Genomic DNA, 15480 nt, shown 5'->3' with positions numbered 1-15480 from the left:
AGACCTTAGTGCTGGGTCTGCCACATGATAGTCGCTCAATAAACGCTGTTCTCCTTCACATCTAGCACTTTCTGGCTCAGTTTGCCTATCTTTCCCCTGTGTGCAATGGGATAGGAACTAAAGTGGGGGTGAGATGTAAGAAGACCCTTAGGGAGCACAATTTGGGAAGAAGAAATAGGACTTGCCCCTCATTGCTCCGTTACAGCCTGGCTTCATGCTCCAGCTGGAAAAGTAGCCAAGACTCCACAGAGCCACCTCAGCAGTCTCGGGCAGCTAAGGGGCTCTAAAGGCCAGTTTGGAGAGAGAGAGAAGTCAGCATAAGGACCGCATGCAGCACAGCCTGAGTGAAGGCATGGAGGCAAAAGGAAAGGAGCCCTGAGAGGATACCAGAGACTTGCCTAGAATGAGGCAAGTTTATCTGCAAAACATTACGGAGCCCTCCGTAGCCACACACATGTACATACCATGAGGTAGGTACTACTGTCTTTTTTTTTTTTTTTTTTTGAGAGAGAGAGTGTGCACAAGACAGAAACATTGATTTTTGTTGTTCTACCTATTTATGCATTCATTGGTTGATTCTTGCATGTGCCCTGATCAGGGATCAACCCCACAACCTTGGCCTATCAGAACGACACTCTAACCAGCTGAGCTACCCAGCCAGGGCTATTATCACCCATTTTAAATTAATATTATTATTACTAGGGCTTCAGGTCCAGAGAGTGGCATGATTCACACTCAGTTTGGGCGCAAGTGACCATTCCATCATAATTGGTCCATGCAAGGCCTTTCTGATATTTTGCTTTGTTTTATTTTCCCCCTGCATCTATACATCCCCCACACTCCTCCCCCACTCCCATAGCACCCACTCCTATGTGTTGATATATGTCTCTGCACATAAAATAGACATTGTTTTGTGTGTGTTTTTACTATATGCATACATAAATGGCATTGAATAAGGATCTCATTTTGTTGCTACTTTTTCACTTCATAATATGTTTTTAAGCTCTACCCTGTTGCTGTTGGAAACTCTAGCTTATTGCAAAATATTCCAAATTGATCCCTGGCTGGTGTGACTCAGTTGGTTGGAATGTTGTCTAGTAAACCAAAGGGTTTCATGTTCGATTCCAGGTCGGAGCACATGCCTAGGTTGTGGGTCAGTCCCCAGTCAGGTCACATGCAGGAGGAAATTGATCAATGTTTCTCTCCATCTCTCTCTCTCCCTCCATCCCCTTCCCTCTAAAATCAATAAGCTTGTCCGTAGGTGAGGATGGTATATATATATTTTCATATTCCAAGCTGAGCATCCCTTGTTTTATGTTTTACGTATCCATTCCCCAGAGATGGACACTTAGGTTGTTTCCAGCCCCCACTTACCACAAACAACACTGTGATGAACATCTCTGTGCATGACCCTTATGGAGTTACATAAAAATTTCTTTGGGCTTAATACTTGAGTAGAATTACTAGATCACAGGCCATATAGGTTTTAAATGTCACTAAATTCTGCTAAAATGGCTCCGCTAGTAACTTGTGAAGGATGCTGTCTACACACACTTTATCAGTTTTTACAGTATCTGACTTAGTAATTTTTGCCTACAGGTTGGGTGGTCAGGTGACATCTCATTTTAACTTGTATTTTTCTATTAATCTTGAAATTCAGAACCTCCTCCTATACTTATCAGGCATTTGGGCTTCCTCTTCAGTGAATTGCCTGTTCAGATCTTTTGCCCATTACTTATTAGATCTCTCATTTTTTTCTTATTGATTTGTAGGAGTAGGTTATAAATTTTAGATATTAATCCCTTGTTGGCTGTTGATGTTCCAGATATCCTCTCCCAATATGTTGCCCATCTATTAAGTTTATCTATGGCAGTGGTTCTCAAACTTTAGTATGCAGCAGAATCTCCTGGAAGGTTTGCTAAAACATTGATTGCTAAACCACACACTGAGGTTCTGGCTCAATAGAGCAAGAGTGAGGCAAGAATTTGCATTTTTAACAAGTATTCAGGTGATGCTGATGGGTCAGGGATCACACTTGGAGAATCACTGGTCTAGGGTGCTTTCCTGGGAACAAATTTGTTCCATTGAACAAATCCTTAATCTTGATGTTTTCAAGACTGTTTATCCTTATTTTATGTTTGAGGGAATGGGAACTCAAGGAGGTGAAGTGGACGATCCGAGGTCATGTAGAGATTTGGGCCCGTGTCTGGATAGCCCCAGAGCCCATGTTCCTAGTTGCCCAGCAATCCTGTCTACCAGACTTTGGAATGTAGTGATCTCAGACTGAGGCATTTGGGTCTGAGGCTATGGGGAGCCTTAGGTTCCTAAGTGAGGCAGCCGTAGGGACTGTGGCCAAAGAGCTAGAGCTCCCTCTTAAAAGGCTAAGGTTTTTGCAAGAATATCAAGCTCAGAAATTACCCACAGTGCTAGCCAGGGTATAGTGACAGGGCTGCTGAGAGGCACTGAGACAGTTCTTACCCCACAGCTCCAGCAATGGAGCAATTTCCCTCATACCCCGAGAAAATCCCCACCACTCCGGAACTACCCTGTTACCAAAGTCCTGTAGCCTGTAGTCACTGACCTCCAAAGGGCCCTGGCTGGGGTGGCCCAGGCTCTGGGTACATGGACTCTGGCCACACTTCCTCCTACAGCATCCACAGACACAGCCAGAATCACTTCCCATCATGATTCAGTTCCTGGCACTGCAAGAGGGGCAACACCCTCTGGGGGTGAGAGAGCTGATTCCTAAAACCTCTAGGGGTGATGTAAGGATAGAATTTCCCAGCAGCTGCATCCCCTAGGGATAGAACTGCCCCACGGACAAGTGGTGACATTAGTGAAATTGTCTTTACCCCTATGCTAAGCCCCACCTATTTATTAGCATAGTAGCAACTCCCTACTCCCTCGTGGCTTCCAGCTGGAGACTCTAGCAGTCCCTCACCACCGTGTGTTGGGGAGGAGGCCTGGGGCCGCTGTCATTGGTCACCAAACATTTAGAGAACACCTACTCCGTGTCAGACACTGTGCCCAAAACTGGAGGAAGATACAGGACAGTCCCTGCCCACTGGAGGGCTCTGGGCTTGATAGGGAAGGAAAGTCCTCACATAACCAGAGCAGACAGTTCTCAAATGTAGTATCAGAGAGTGAGAACACAGCTGTTTCTGGGGAAGATGGGAAAGGCATTGCAGAGAAAGTGACTTATAGCCAACACTTTGAAGAATGAGCAAGATTTGGAGCAGGTAGACAATACAAGGGGGAGCTTCCTCGGGCCAACATGAGCAAAGGCCCAGGGGGCTCGAAGGAGCATGACACACTCTGAGACTAGGGACCAGTTAGCACCTTTGCAGTGGTTAGATGCTCTGCCCCAGGGGTCAGACGGAGAGAGTATTGAATACCAACTCTGACATCTGCTGGTTGGGTGACTCTGGATAGGCCCCTAAACGTCTCTGGGTCTTAGTTTTCTCATCTATAAAATGGCGGTAATAGTAGCTTCACCCTTATAGATCTCATAGATTGTTGTGAGCCTTAAACAACGTAATCCATGTAAAAATACATATAGTAATTGTTCAATACATGTGACCATTATTAGTGCTGGAAGAACGCTGGGCTGTGTGAAGTGGGGGAACAAGGTGAGGGGCTTCAGAGAGAAAACCAGAGGAGTAGGCAGATCGAGAAGGACAAGGAAGAGGAGGTGATGGGGGTGACCTAATTGGCTTACATCTTCCAAAGTGAATGCAGATGCTGGGAGAGGACAGTTGACTGGAGGACAGAGCAGAGCCTGGGTGCTGGGGAGAGGGGCAGGAGGCTGGGACAACGGCCAGATGAGAGATGCTAAGGCCTGACTGAGAAGGGGTCGGAGGAAGGAAGACGCGGACTCCAAAAGGAAAGGAAGGAAAGAGGGCTCCCTCCTGACTCAGAAACAGCAGCCTCTCATGTCCTTTGATTAGATTCATTCACTTCACAACTTTTTTTTTAGCACTTGAACCCTGGCCTCATAGAACTTATATTCTAAGGAGTTTATATGACTAGTAAATAATTTATTTGGTGCTTCCAGATGCAGTAGCCACCCACACAGGCCTAAATGATAAGAAACTGACAGTCCTACTGACGGGCCCTCTCATTTCTGACTTGACCATCCTCAGCCATTTCGGATGAAAGCCAAAGGGTCCTAGCACGAGGCTAGTCTATTTTGCGCACTTTCTGTAATGGGTGCTTCACTGTCTTCTGTGACAGCCCTTTTCATCAAGTGCAAGAGCTAACAACTCCCTCCTTGCCCACCCCAGCTCCCCCACCCCCACTGCCAGGCCCTTGCGTTGCCTTCTAGAACTCTAGCACAATACAGCTCTCCCCTTGGCCCTTGCAGAGCCCTGCAGGAATGCACAGAAAGTGATGCAACCTGCAAAACCTTTTCATTTTTGTCTGTAAGCAACTTGTTAAAAAAATTTTTTTGCAGACTATCATGTAGACAAAGAGGTAGTGCCCTAGATATGTATAGAAGACATTCAAATAAATAATAAAAAAAGCCCATAGCCCAATAGAAAATAGGCAAACTATTGTACAGTATGCAGAAAAGAAAATACAAATGTCCCTGAAACATGTGACAAGATGTTCAGCCTCACTCATAATAAGAAAAATGCAAATTAATACTGCATCAAGGAACTATTTTTCAATTACTAGACTGGCAAAGTTTGGAAAGTTCGACAACCACGTAGGTGTAGGTGTGAGGAAACAGGCACATTCATACACTGTAGGTGGGAGGGTAAGTTGGTAAAACCCTATTTAGGAACATCTACCAATATTTTAAATGCACAGAATGTTTGATCCAAGAATTCCATGCCTAGGAATTTCTCCTACATTTATATCAATAGAAGTGGAAATGGTGGATGCCATGGCTTTGTTTCTGATAATAAGAGATTAGAAATAAATAAAAATGTTCAGTGACAGGGGACTGGTTAAATAAACTGTGGCTCATACAGACCATAGAGTACCATGCAGCCATAAATAAGAACAAGGTAGCTTTCTGTGTACTGATAGGATTTTGTTTCCAAGATAGAATAAGAAGAAAAAAAGTAAGGTGCAGAACAATGTACTTTGGATATTGCCTTTTTTTCTGTTTAAAGGTGGAGAGGGATGTCTTTGCAAATATGCATGGACTAGTTCTGGAAGAATATACAAGACAAGTGATTGTTGTTGCCTCTGAGCTGGGGGAGTGCATAGGATAACAAGGGTTGAAGGAAACTGCATAGTATGTCTTAAATGCTGTGCCATGAATATAAATCACAGAAAAGCAATTTTTTAAAAAATGTCATTTGAAATTCTTTGTACACTATAACACCGTCTGTTTTCATGTCTGCCTGACCTCCCCGTCCCCACCCTAACATACACACACGCACACATCTTGTGACAGGAACGGGGGAGCTGGTTCTACTCATTCCTGCACTCTGGGAAGCCCAGCACAGCACTCAGCACAAAGCAAGTTCTCAGAAAAGTTGAATGCAGATTCATAATGACCGCCTTCGCTGCGAAGTCCCCAATTAGTCTCACCTTCTGCCTCATGCTCTTGCGTTGACCCTTCCCATCCCGAATAGGGATGACCTGTGTACCCCATGGGATGTTTCGCCTTGCTGTCCTGAGTCACAGTCCAGGGCAGCCAGCCCCTGCGTCATGAGCACAATCAGCAGCCTTCTGGAAAGGTCCACATGGTGAGAACCTGGGGCCCCTGGCCGACAGTCCTGTGAATGAGTCACCTTGGAAACGAATCTTCCTGTCCCGGTCAGTCCTAATGACTGCAGGACAGGCTGACCTTGACTGTAGCTTCATGAGAGACTCCCAGCCAGAATCACTGACCTAAGCTGCTCCCAGGTTCCTAACCCACAGAAACTGTGTGAGATATCAGCTGTTTATAATGTTTTACGCTGCTAAATTTTGGGCAATTTGTCACACAGTAATGTATAACTAATGCAATCAATAAATTTTAGGAAGCATTTATTATATACCAGTTCTGTGAGGAAGACAAGAGAGAAACTCATGGTTCTGCCCTCAGAGGGGCCTCCATGTGCACATCCACTTCTGGACTTATTTATTCCTTCAGCCAACACTTATTGAGCACTTACTATACACCTGGACTTCTATTGAATGCTGACTAATAGAATGTTGGTTTTTAAAATACATGGTAGGACAAGAGGGAACTTTCTGGAGTGATGGAAATGTATATCTTACTGCTGCTGAAATCACATAAATATACATGCATTTGTAAAAATTCTGCAAATGAACACTTAATCTTGGGCATTTTGTTGCATGTAAATTTACATTAAAAATACTGAAAACAAACATTGAACTCTAATTAATAATATATGTGCTAAAATAATTCATTTTGAAATTCATTTTTAAAAGATGAATTGATGGGTGGCTAGAAGGACAGTGATAAAGCAAGTAATATGTTAATGATAGAGTGTATGTGGTGAGCACGAAGTTTCATTGTAAAAGTCTTTCCATTTTGCTGTGTGTTTCAAAATTTTCATCATAAAATATTTGAGGAAAAGGACCCTCGATAACTATATATAACAATCCTCTTTATTATTATTTAATTACACAAATGAAATGAATATAGTCTAGTTTAAAATTTTTTAAAACAAATAGAGACAAGGTCACCATGTCTTTTACCCTTATCCCAATATTCCTTTCTTTTTCAGTGGGAACCTCTGTTCTTCTTGGCTGTGTAGTTTCTAGACCTTTCTCTATGCATTTACATACAGATACAGATAAATACAAAATCATGTTATTTTAAAAAAATGAATATACTCTCTATACCATTCTGCACGTAGTCTTGGGGATCTCTCATCTCAATTCACGCACATCACCTCAGTTTTAAATTAGACGTGTCTTCTCATCCAGGATGCAAGGCTAGGAGAAGCGGTCTTGCCCAGGAGCCGGCAGTAACTTAGAACCGGCAGTAACTTAGAATTGCTGGGGCGAGAAGCCATTCTTCTAGAGCCAAGGCCTGGACGCGCCCTGCTGGCGCTTGGCCACCGCTGAATGGGGGCAGGGCTGGGGCCCAGACCTTTTTATTTCGGGGAATGCCAGAGGGTGGGCAGGTCCCTCTCTGACCCATCCTCTCTTTCCCCCTGCCCCCACCTGCCTGGGCTCCAGGGCACCCAGACCCAAGAGGAAGTCCTCTAAGCGCTTCCTCTTTTCTGGGCCTCTGGGGACACTGGGGGAAGAGAGGGAAGTTGTGAAACCAAACAGTGCCCCACCACCTGGGGGGACCCGTCAGCTGGAGGTGGCCGCGCAGCTGGAGGCAGAAAAACAACTTCAGTGGCACCCCTCAATATGCTCCTCTCTGCTCAGTCTCACCGCACCCCTGGGCAGGAGGTTAGCTGCCTTTAGGATGCTCCCTGGGAAGGTATGTTTGGGAGATACCCATAGGCAAATCCCCCTAGTTGCATACATGAGAAAAACCCAGCTCCTGTTCAGCTGCTGCTGCCATCTCCAGGCTCTTCCTCCTGTCTGCATCCCCAGCTGCAGGCACTAGCAACACAGAAGTGTTAGTGGTTCATCAAACAGATCAGGCTGTTCCTCCCTCAAGACTGTGTCAAGCCTTCTCTTCTGCTTGGAATACCCTGTGCCATGATTTTCTACTAGCATCCTTTAAACTTCAGCTGCTCACCTCCTTCAAGAAGTCCTCCTTGATGCACTCTAGGCTGAACCATTGTCCATCCTACACAGTCCTGCAATACCACAGCATGTTCCACTCTGAATCTAAGTTATTGGTTTAAGTTTTTGCCTCCTTAATTGGATTGGACATAGCTTGACGCCCAAGACTATCGTGTTCATTTTTGGTTGTATATTCCCACCCCCTATCAGAGGTGCACATAGTACGTCCTTAATAAACATTAACAGAATTAATTTAAAAAATAAAGAGTTTGGCTCTCAGGGCTATCATTCACTAGTTGTTCATAAACCTTGAGCTTCAGTTTCTTCTTCATTTGTAAAATGGGCATGTGAATAGTACTTGCATGGAACTTGAGAGATGTAGAAGAGAGACAATAAACAGATTAACATATAAACAGAGCCTCCAGTGCCTGGCGGTGACAAGTTCTCTGGAGAAAAATCGGGCAGGGAGGAGGGGCTAGGGAAGATGGAGGCTGGAGGAGCTTTCTAAGAAGCTGGGTCAAGGACCTCCTGGGGGCTGCTGGGAGTTTCTCAAGGGCTAGTCTTCTCAGGTTTTCATTTGCCTCTCTTGGAAAAGGAGGGCAGTGGTGACCTCCTGCCAGGAAGGGTAAAGCCGTGAAATAAACAGTGGCTACTTTGCAAATAAAAGGGGAAATGTCTGAGCCCTGAAATAGTAATTATGGCTCTCTTCCTCATGCCCCATTCTGTTTTGAATATAGAACCATTAACAGTGGTCCCAAAGAATTTGAAATATGAAATGTAAATGCCCCTGGAAATAGGAAAATATGCAGGGGTGGGCAAAAGTGGGTTTATTGTAGTAAATATGGGAAACATAGAGTTTGTTCTTGTATTATTGTATTATTTATTTGCATTACAACTGTCAACCCAGCCCTGTATATTTGAAGGAGCCAGTCTCTAATCCACTGTAAAGTGAGGTCTGCATTGTTTCTTAGCTCCTGCCCTCCCTCCAGGGCTGAGCCCTGTGTCGTGTCCCTGGGTAAGCATCTCTCTCTCAGTTTCCAGAACACACATACAATTTGTGTAGTCGGTACAAGCACAGCCTTTGGAGAAAACTGGAGGCTCACAGACATGAGTTTGAACCCCAGCTCTACTGCTCGCTGGCTGTGTGACCTTGGGGAAGTGTTTCCCCCTCTCTGAGCCATCCAGTTATATACTCATCCTGGTCTCAAAGAGATTAAATGAGTTGAGGGCTCAAGAATAAGAGCTTTTCGCACAATAGTTCAGTGACCTGGTGAGGGATTTTCACTTGGTAAATGAGAAAACAGAAGTCACAGCTACTGAGAGGCAGTCAGCCAGCCTCAATACCTTTGGCTCCATTGTTCCTCCACCCCTGACCCGCTGTCCAGTGCACACCCAGTACCTTGACTCATTTCATTCTCTAAAAATCCTACCCAGTCTCCATTCTGTCTTGTCCATGAAGCCTGTGATTTTTAAGAATTGGTTTTATTTTTGGATAGTTCATATGTCCAGGTGGCTCAAAGTTCAAGGGTACAAAGGGTATGCTAGAATCAATAAGTCCCCCTTGCTCCTCTGTCTACCCAGCCCCCCCCAATTGGGACTGCTTCAATGGAGACCACTCTGTGCGCCCTTCCTGATTCAGCCCAGACATGTGCGGGTGAATTCCCACACATGTTTGCTCTTGTTCTATGCAAATAGTAAAATACACTAGGAGCTATTGCGCATCCTGCCCCACATTCACTTACCAGCTTGTTCCCTATTAGTACATAGGGAGGTTCTTCATTCTTTTTTAAAAAATATTTTTATTGAATTATAACTTACATAGCATACATTCATCATTTAAAATGTACAATTCAGTGATTTTTAGTATATTCACAGGGTTGTACAACCACTATCACAACAAATTTTAGGACATTTTTATTACTGCCCCCCCCTCAAATTCATACCCATTAGCAGCCACTTCTTATTTCTTCCCAACCCCCATCCCTAGGCAACCACTAATCTGCTTTTTGTTTCTGTAGACTTGCTTGTTATGGACATTTCATATATGCGACTATACAATATGTAGTCTTTTGTGACTGGTTTCTTTCATTTAACATAAAATTTTTAATGCTCATCCATGTTGTAGAATGTATCAGTACTTTATAACTCTTTATTGTCAAATAATTTTCCATTGTATGGAAAGACCGTATTTTACTTATTCATTGATGAACATTAGAGTTGTTTCCACTTTTTGTTTATTAATGAATAATGCTACTATGAAATTTTACACACAATTTTTAAAAAAGATTTATTTCTTTATTTTTAGAGAGGGGGAAGGGAGGGAGAAAGAGAAGGAGAGTAACATCAATGTGTGAAACAAGCATGGATTGTTTGCTTCTTACATGTCTCCAAGTGGGGACCCGGCCAGGAAGCCAGGCATGAGCTGGAACAGGAGTCAAACTGGCAACCTTTTGGTCCCTGGAGAGACACCCAACCCAGTGAGCCCTACTTGTCAGGGACATATACAAATTCTTGTGTAGACACATATATTCAATTCTTTTGGGTATGTACCCTGGAGTAGGATTGCTCAGTCATATGGTAAGTCTATGTTAAACCTCCAAACTTTTCCAATGGTCTGCATTATTTTATATTCCCACCAGCTGTGTATGAGGGTTCTAATTTCTTCATGTCCCAATCAACACTAATTATTATCTGTCTTTTTGATTATAACCATTCTAATAGATGTGAAGTGGCATCTCATTGTGGCTTTAATTTGTATTTCCCTAACAACTAATGATATTAAGCATCTTTTCATGTGCTTTTAGCTGTTTGCATAGCTTCTTTGGATAAATGTCTATTCAGACCTTTTGCCTAATGTTCAATAATGCTGTCTTTTTATTATTAAGTTGTGTTACTTATATATCCCAGATGTCAATTCCCTAAGAGATCTATGATTTGCAAATATTTTCTCTCATTCTGTGGGTCATCTTTTCATTTTCTTGTTGTATCGCTCACCTCACAAGTCTTTAGTTCCAATGAAGTCTGGTTTATCTATTTTTCTTTCATTATCCATGTCACGTCTAAGAAAGCTTTGTCTAACTCAAGGTCATGAAGATTTCATTCTAAGAGTTTTATAGTTTTAGCTCACACATTTAGCTCTATAATTTATTTTGTGTTAATTTTTGTGAAAGGTGTGAGGTAGAGGTCCAATGTCATTATTTTGCATGCAAATATCCAGTACCATTTATTGCAAAGACTATTCTTTCCCTCATTGAATTGCCTTGGCAGCTTTATTGTGAAATTCAACTGGCCATGAATATGAGGGTTTATTTTTGAACTCTCAATTCTGTTCCGTTGATCTATATGTCTGCCCTTATGCCAATATCACGCTATCTTGATTACTGTAGCTTTGAAGTAAGTTTTGAAATTAGGAAGTGAGTCCTACAACCTTATTTTACTTTTTCAAGATTGTTTTGGCTGTTTTGGGTTCCTTGCATTTCCATATGAATTTTAGGATATGCCTGTTTTGATAGGAATTATGTCCATCAATTTGGAGAGTATCATCATAACAATATTAAGTCTTTCAATCCATGAAAGGGTGGATGTCTCTCCCGTGAGATATATTTTCCATCCCTTGAGATCACTTTATTTTGGTCTTTCTAACTTTCTTTCAAGAATTTTTTTTTTTTTTTTTTTTTTTTTTAGTTTTCAGAGTACCTTGCATTTCTTTTCTTCAATTTATTCTCCAGTATTTTGTTCTTTTTATTAAAATTGTAAATGAAATTGTTTTCTTAACTTTATTGTTAGATTGTCATTGCTAGTGTTTAGAAATACAAATAGTTCTTACACATCCTTGTATTTTTGACAAGTGCTTGGTACCCCATTATTGTGTTATTATTATTTTCCCAATCCCCAAGTGATGGATATTTAGGCTATTTCCAGTCCTTTCCTAATAAAACCAGTGCTGCAATGACTCTCTTTGTACACACTCATGGAGTCTCAGGCATTCTGATCTTTTCTGTCTCTCCGAGCTCCTACAATTGTCAGTTGCCACCACCCCAGCTAATACCATCATCATCTTGCCCTCAGATGACTGCTTCAGCCTGCTCACTGGGTTCACGGCTTCCCTCTGGCCCCTCCAATCCATTCTCCACCCAGCAGAGATCCCATTAAAACACAAGCCAGTGTGGTTTACTCCTGTGCTCAAAACCCTCCAATGGCTCCCACCTTGTGTCAGTTGAAGTGTACTGTCAATACCAAGACATTTATGGCCTCCCAGTCTGGCCCCACTACCTCTCCAACATCATCTCCATTACTCTCCCAAGCACCAACTGTTTCAGCCTCCTTGTATTCCTTAAGCAGACCAAGTGCAGTACCACCTCGGGACCTTTGCTATTACTATTCCTTCTGCTTTGAACACACTTCCCTCAGATTATCACATGATTACTCCCTCTGTTGAGCAGGTCGCTGCTTCCATATCCCTTCTTTAGAGAGGTCTTTCCTGACCACTGTCTCAAGTCACACCATCACCCTCCTCCCATCCCCACTACCTCTCTCCTTGCCCTGCGTTATTTTGCTTATAATCCTTATCATACTTGACCATAACATGCTAGTGGTTCTCACCATGACTCACTGAGGTAAATACTATTATTATTCCCATTTGACAGGTGAGGAAACTGAAGTCAGAGAGATGACGTGATTTATGCGAGATCACTCGGTCGATCTACGGTAGGGCCAGAGTTTGAACTCTAGTGTGACTCCAAAGATGCAGGGTTTAGCACCACTTCTAGTGATCAGCTATATTCCCCATGACAATGAATGAATGAAGAGACAAAATGTTTGCCACCCCAAATACTGGTAAGGCAGTGTTTTAGGATAAAATTTGTAACTGTATAAATATTCTTTGGTGCTATTAGGTGGTGGTGGTTTACACTGGGGTATGCGTTTGCCAAAACTCATCAAGCTGAGTATTTATAATGGTGTGTTTTATTTATAAAAGCATTCCGCATTAAAATTGATAGGAGCTTGGGGAATATGTACAAGGATTTATATTGCAGCATTACTTTAAGAGCAAACAAACCAAAAAGGCAGGAAGAAGGGATTGGCGGTTATCAAGATACTGTTCCAACTATCTACGGTCCTTTGCCATCACAATGGCAAATTTGTGGGAAAGGATATAGCTGATGCTGACGATGACCCTCTCCTGCCCCAGAACCTGAATCTCTTTCTGGAGGCCAGACTTGCCGCATTTTCGAAGTCCTCTGAACTGCCCGAAAACCTGCCAGACATGAGCCAGGGCGCTGCCTGCGGGTGAGGAACTTTGAATAGCGCGGGGCCTCTGGAACAGAAACTGAAGGGCCCGCAGGGTTTGGGACGCCGCACGGCCGAGCGGCCGGGCTGGAAGGACCGGATTGGCGGGGGCGGAGGCGGATCGGGATGCTGGGGGCAGGGGCGATTAGAGCGCGTTAGGCTCCTTTGATAGCCGGGAGGGGAAAGGGTAGGATCCCCGGAGGCCAGGGCAGGAGTCTGTGCATGGACCGCATTAGAATCCTGAGCGGCGGACTCAGATCCTTCGGGAGCAAGGCCGGGATCCCTTAGGAGCGCGGCTTGAACTCCGGTGCTAGGGTTACAAGTCTTGAGGGCTGGTTAGAATCCTTTGAAGAGAAGGCCAGGACTCCATCCGGTAGCCGGATTAGAATCCTTGCGGCAGGATTAGAACGTCCGGCGGGCGAGGTTAAGGATGCTTCAAATGTGGGATTCAAAATCATCTGGGGCAGAGTTAGGATTTTTGGGAGGTGAGGGTTAGGGTTCTGGCAGGGTTGGGATTAAAATCCGGGGGTGGGGTTTAATCCCTGTGGGGATAAAGTTAGCGGAATCAGAATTCATTCGGAGACGCGTTCGGATCTTTGGGGGAGAGGTTGAAATTCTTGGGAGCCCGGTTGTCCGTCAGGGACTAGTGGGGAATCCTTGGGGACAGGGTAGGAAGCCTCGGGCGGGCGGTGTTCAATCCTTAGGTGGCGGGATTAGGATCCTGGGAGGCGGGGGGCGGAGATTCGGACCCGCGGGTGGGGGTAGAATCTTTCGGGGGCGGAGTTAGAGTGACTCGGGGCGCGGTTAGTATCGCTCGGGTCGCTGCCGAGGCGCCCAGATGGCCTGTGGGCGCCGCCGCGTCCCTGGTTCCAGCCCGGGCGCAGCGCTCAGGCGCAGAGGCTAGCGGGAGGGGCTCGGACGGCTCAGCCTCAGAGGCGCTCTAAGGGACCCGCGGCGCGGAACCCGCTCCGAGCGCCGCCCTAGCCTCCTCTTCAGTCAGTCCTTTTCGGTGCGGGTACGGGCGCCCCGGGACTCCGGGGGCTGCTGAGCTGGGGGGGCGCTCGAGCTGCGAGGATCCGGGCTGCCCGCGGAACGAGGAGCGGGCACCCAGGTGAGTGTCGCGGACGCGGGACCCGGGGGACCTGGGCGCCGGCCCTCGAGGTCGGCCTGAGGGTCTCGGGGGTGTGGCAGGGCAGGCTGCGCTGCAGCGGGGAAGGCCGTCGGGGGATCCCGGACGGGCCGCGGGATGAGCGGCGGCCCGGGGAGCGGGTGCCCAGCTGAGGGGCGGCGGGGCTGAGCTGCTGCCCCGGGAGCGCAGGGGCGCGGGGGAAGCTCGCCCAAGAGTGCCTTCCTGCTGGGACTGCAGCTTCTCTTGGCCGTCCAGGTTCCCCTTCTGCAAAAGAAAAAAAAAAGGAAAAAAAAAAAAAAAAACGGGAAGGAAGGGATGGGGCTTCACGAAGCCCAGGAGGGGAAGCCTTTACGGTTCCTGGTGGGGGCTGGGGACGAGTCACGGCGGGTGGGCAGCGGCCGTGGGGAAGGGGCAGCTGGTCGTGGGCGTGACGCGCGAGCCACACCCAGGCGGCGCTGCAGCTGGGAACCCTCGCTGCGCTCTCTCCTCATCCTCCGCGGGGCTCCAAGCCCTGACAGGTCGGGGTCAAACCCCAAAACCTCATGGGCTGACCTGACCGCAGGCTGTCTGCCTCTTCGCTTCCCTCTGCGGAAAATAGTGGGCAGCCCTCTCATCTCCGAATCCCAGTTTCCTCATCTGTCAAATGGGGCTATGGATTCTCTCTTCCAAGGCTGCGGTGAGCTAGAGGATGTCACAGGCCCTGTAGGTGAGACAGTTTAGCATCCTGGTTAAGGAAGGGGGCTTCTGGGAGCCACCTGTCTATGAGACTTGGGACAGGGGATTGGCTTCTCAGTGCTTCCATTTCCAGAACTGTAGGGTGGGGATAATAATATGATAATAAGGATTAATGGCTCCCTGACGAGGCTGATATGAAGATTAGGTTGAGTTACTGAAGGCAAGTTCTTAGAGCACTGCCTGACAAATACACATGCTTAATACACAGTAACTACTGTACGGGCAGAGCTGCTGCGGCATAGCCCTGTGGTTCTCGCCTTTAGTGGTACATCAGAAGCACCTGGAAGTCTTGTTAACACACAGGCTTCTGGGCCCTGGCCCCAGAGGTTCTCATGCGGTAGGTCTGGAGTAGGACTCCAATAATTTGCATTTCTCATACGTTCCCTGGGGGCCCTGATGCTACTGGTCCAGGGACTACACTTTGAGAACCACTGGAGTAACCCTTGGACCACACAAAGAGGAAGGACTCAATAAATTATCAGTTCCCTTATCCCACGGCTTTCTCTTCACTGTCTTCTTTTGGGGGGATGGGGGGAGGCTTAAAATACAGAAAAGTGAAAAGAATAATAGATTAAATATCCCAGGGACCCCCCCACCCAGAATTAACAAATGTTTTGTTACGTTGGCTTCAGATTCTTAAAAAATAAAACTACTGAAAATAAGAGAAAGTTGAA

General features: G+C 45.6%; 1 protein-coding gene across 2 annotated transcripts in view; it reads left to right on the top strand.

Moving 5' to 3' along the window:
* The first annotated feature begins 13754 nt into the window (after nucleotides 1-13754).
* HCK (HCK proto-oncogene, Src family tyrosine kinase) overlaps nucleotides 13755-15480 on the top strand; it is a 32725-nt gene continuing 30999 nt past the window's right edge. For both annotated transcript variants that reach the window (XM_054573906.1, XM_054573905.1), the window contains exon 1: nucleotides 13755-14053. The gene's annotated coding sequence lies outside the window, so the exon portion shown is untranslated. The remainder of the gene's footprint in view (nucleotides 14054-15480) is intronic.

The sequence above is a fragment of the Pteronotus mesoamericanus genome, unplaced genomic scaffold, assembly GCF_021234165.1.
Source record: "Pteronotus mesoamericanus isolate MK-2021 breed Mesoamerican mustached bat unplaced genomic scaffold, CSHL_Meso_final contig_25, whole genome shotgun sequence".
In the NCBI taxonomy this organism is placed as follows: Eukaryota; Metazoa; Chordata; class Mammalia; order Chiroptera; family Mormoopidae; genus Pteronotus; species Pteronotus mesoamericanus.
The sequence above is the reverse complement of the archived record's forward strand: the minus strand, read 5'-3'. Positions and strand labels throughout refer to the sequence as shown.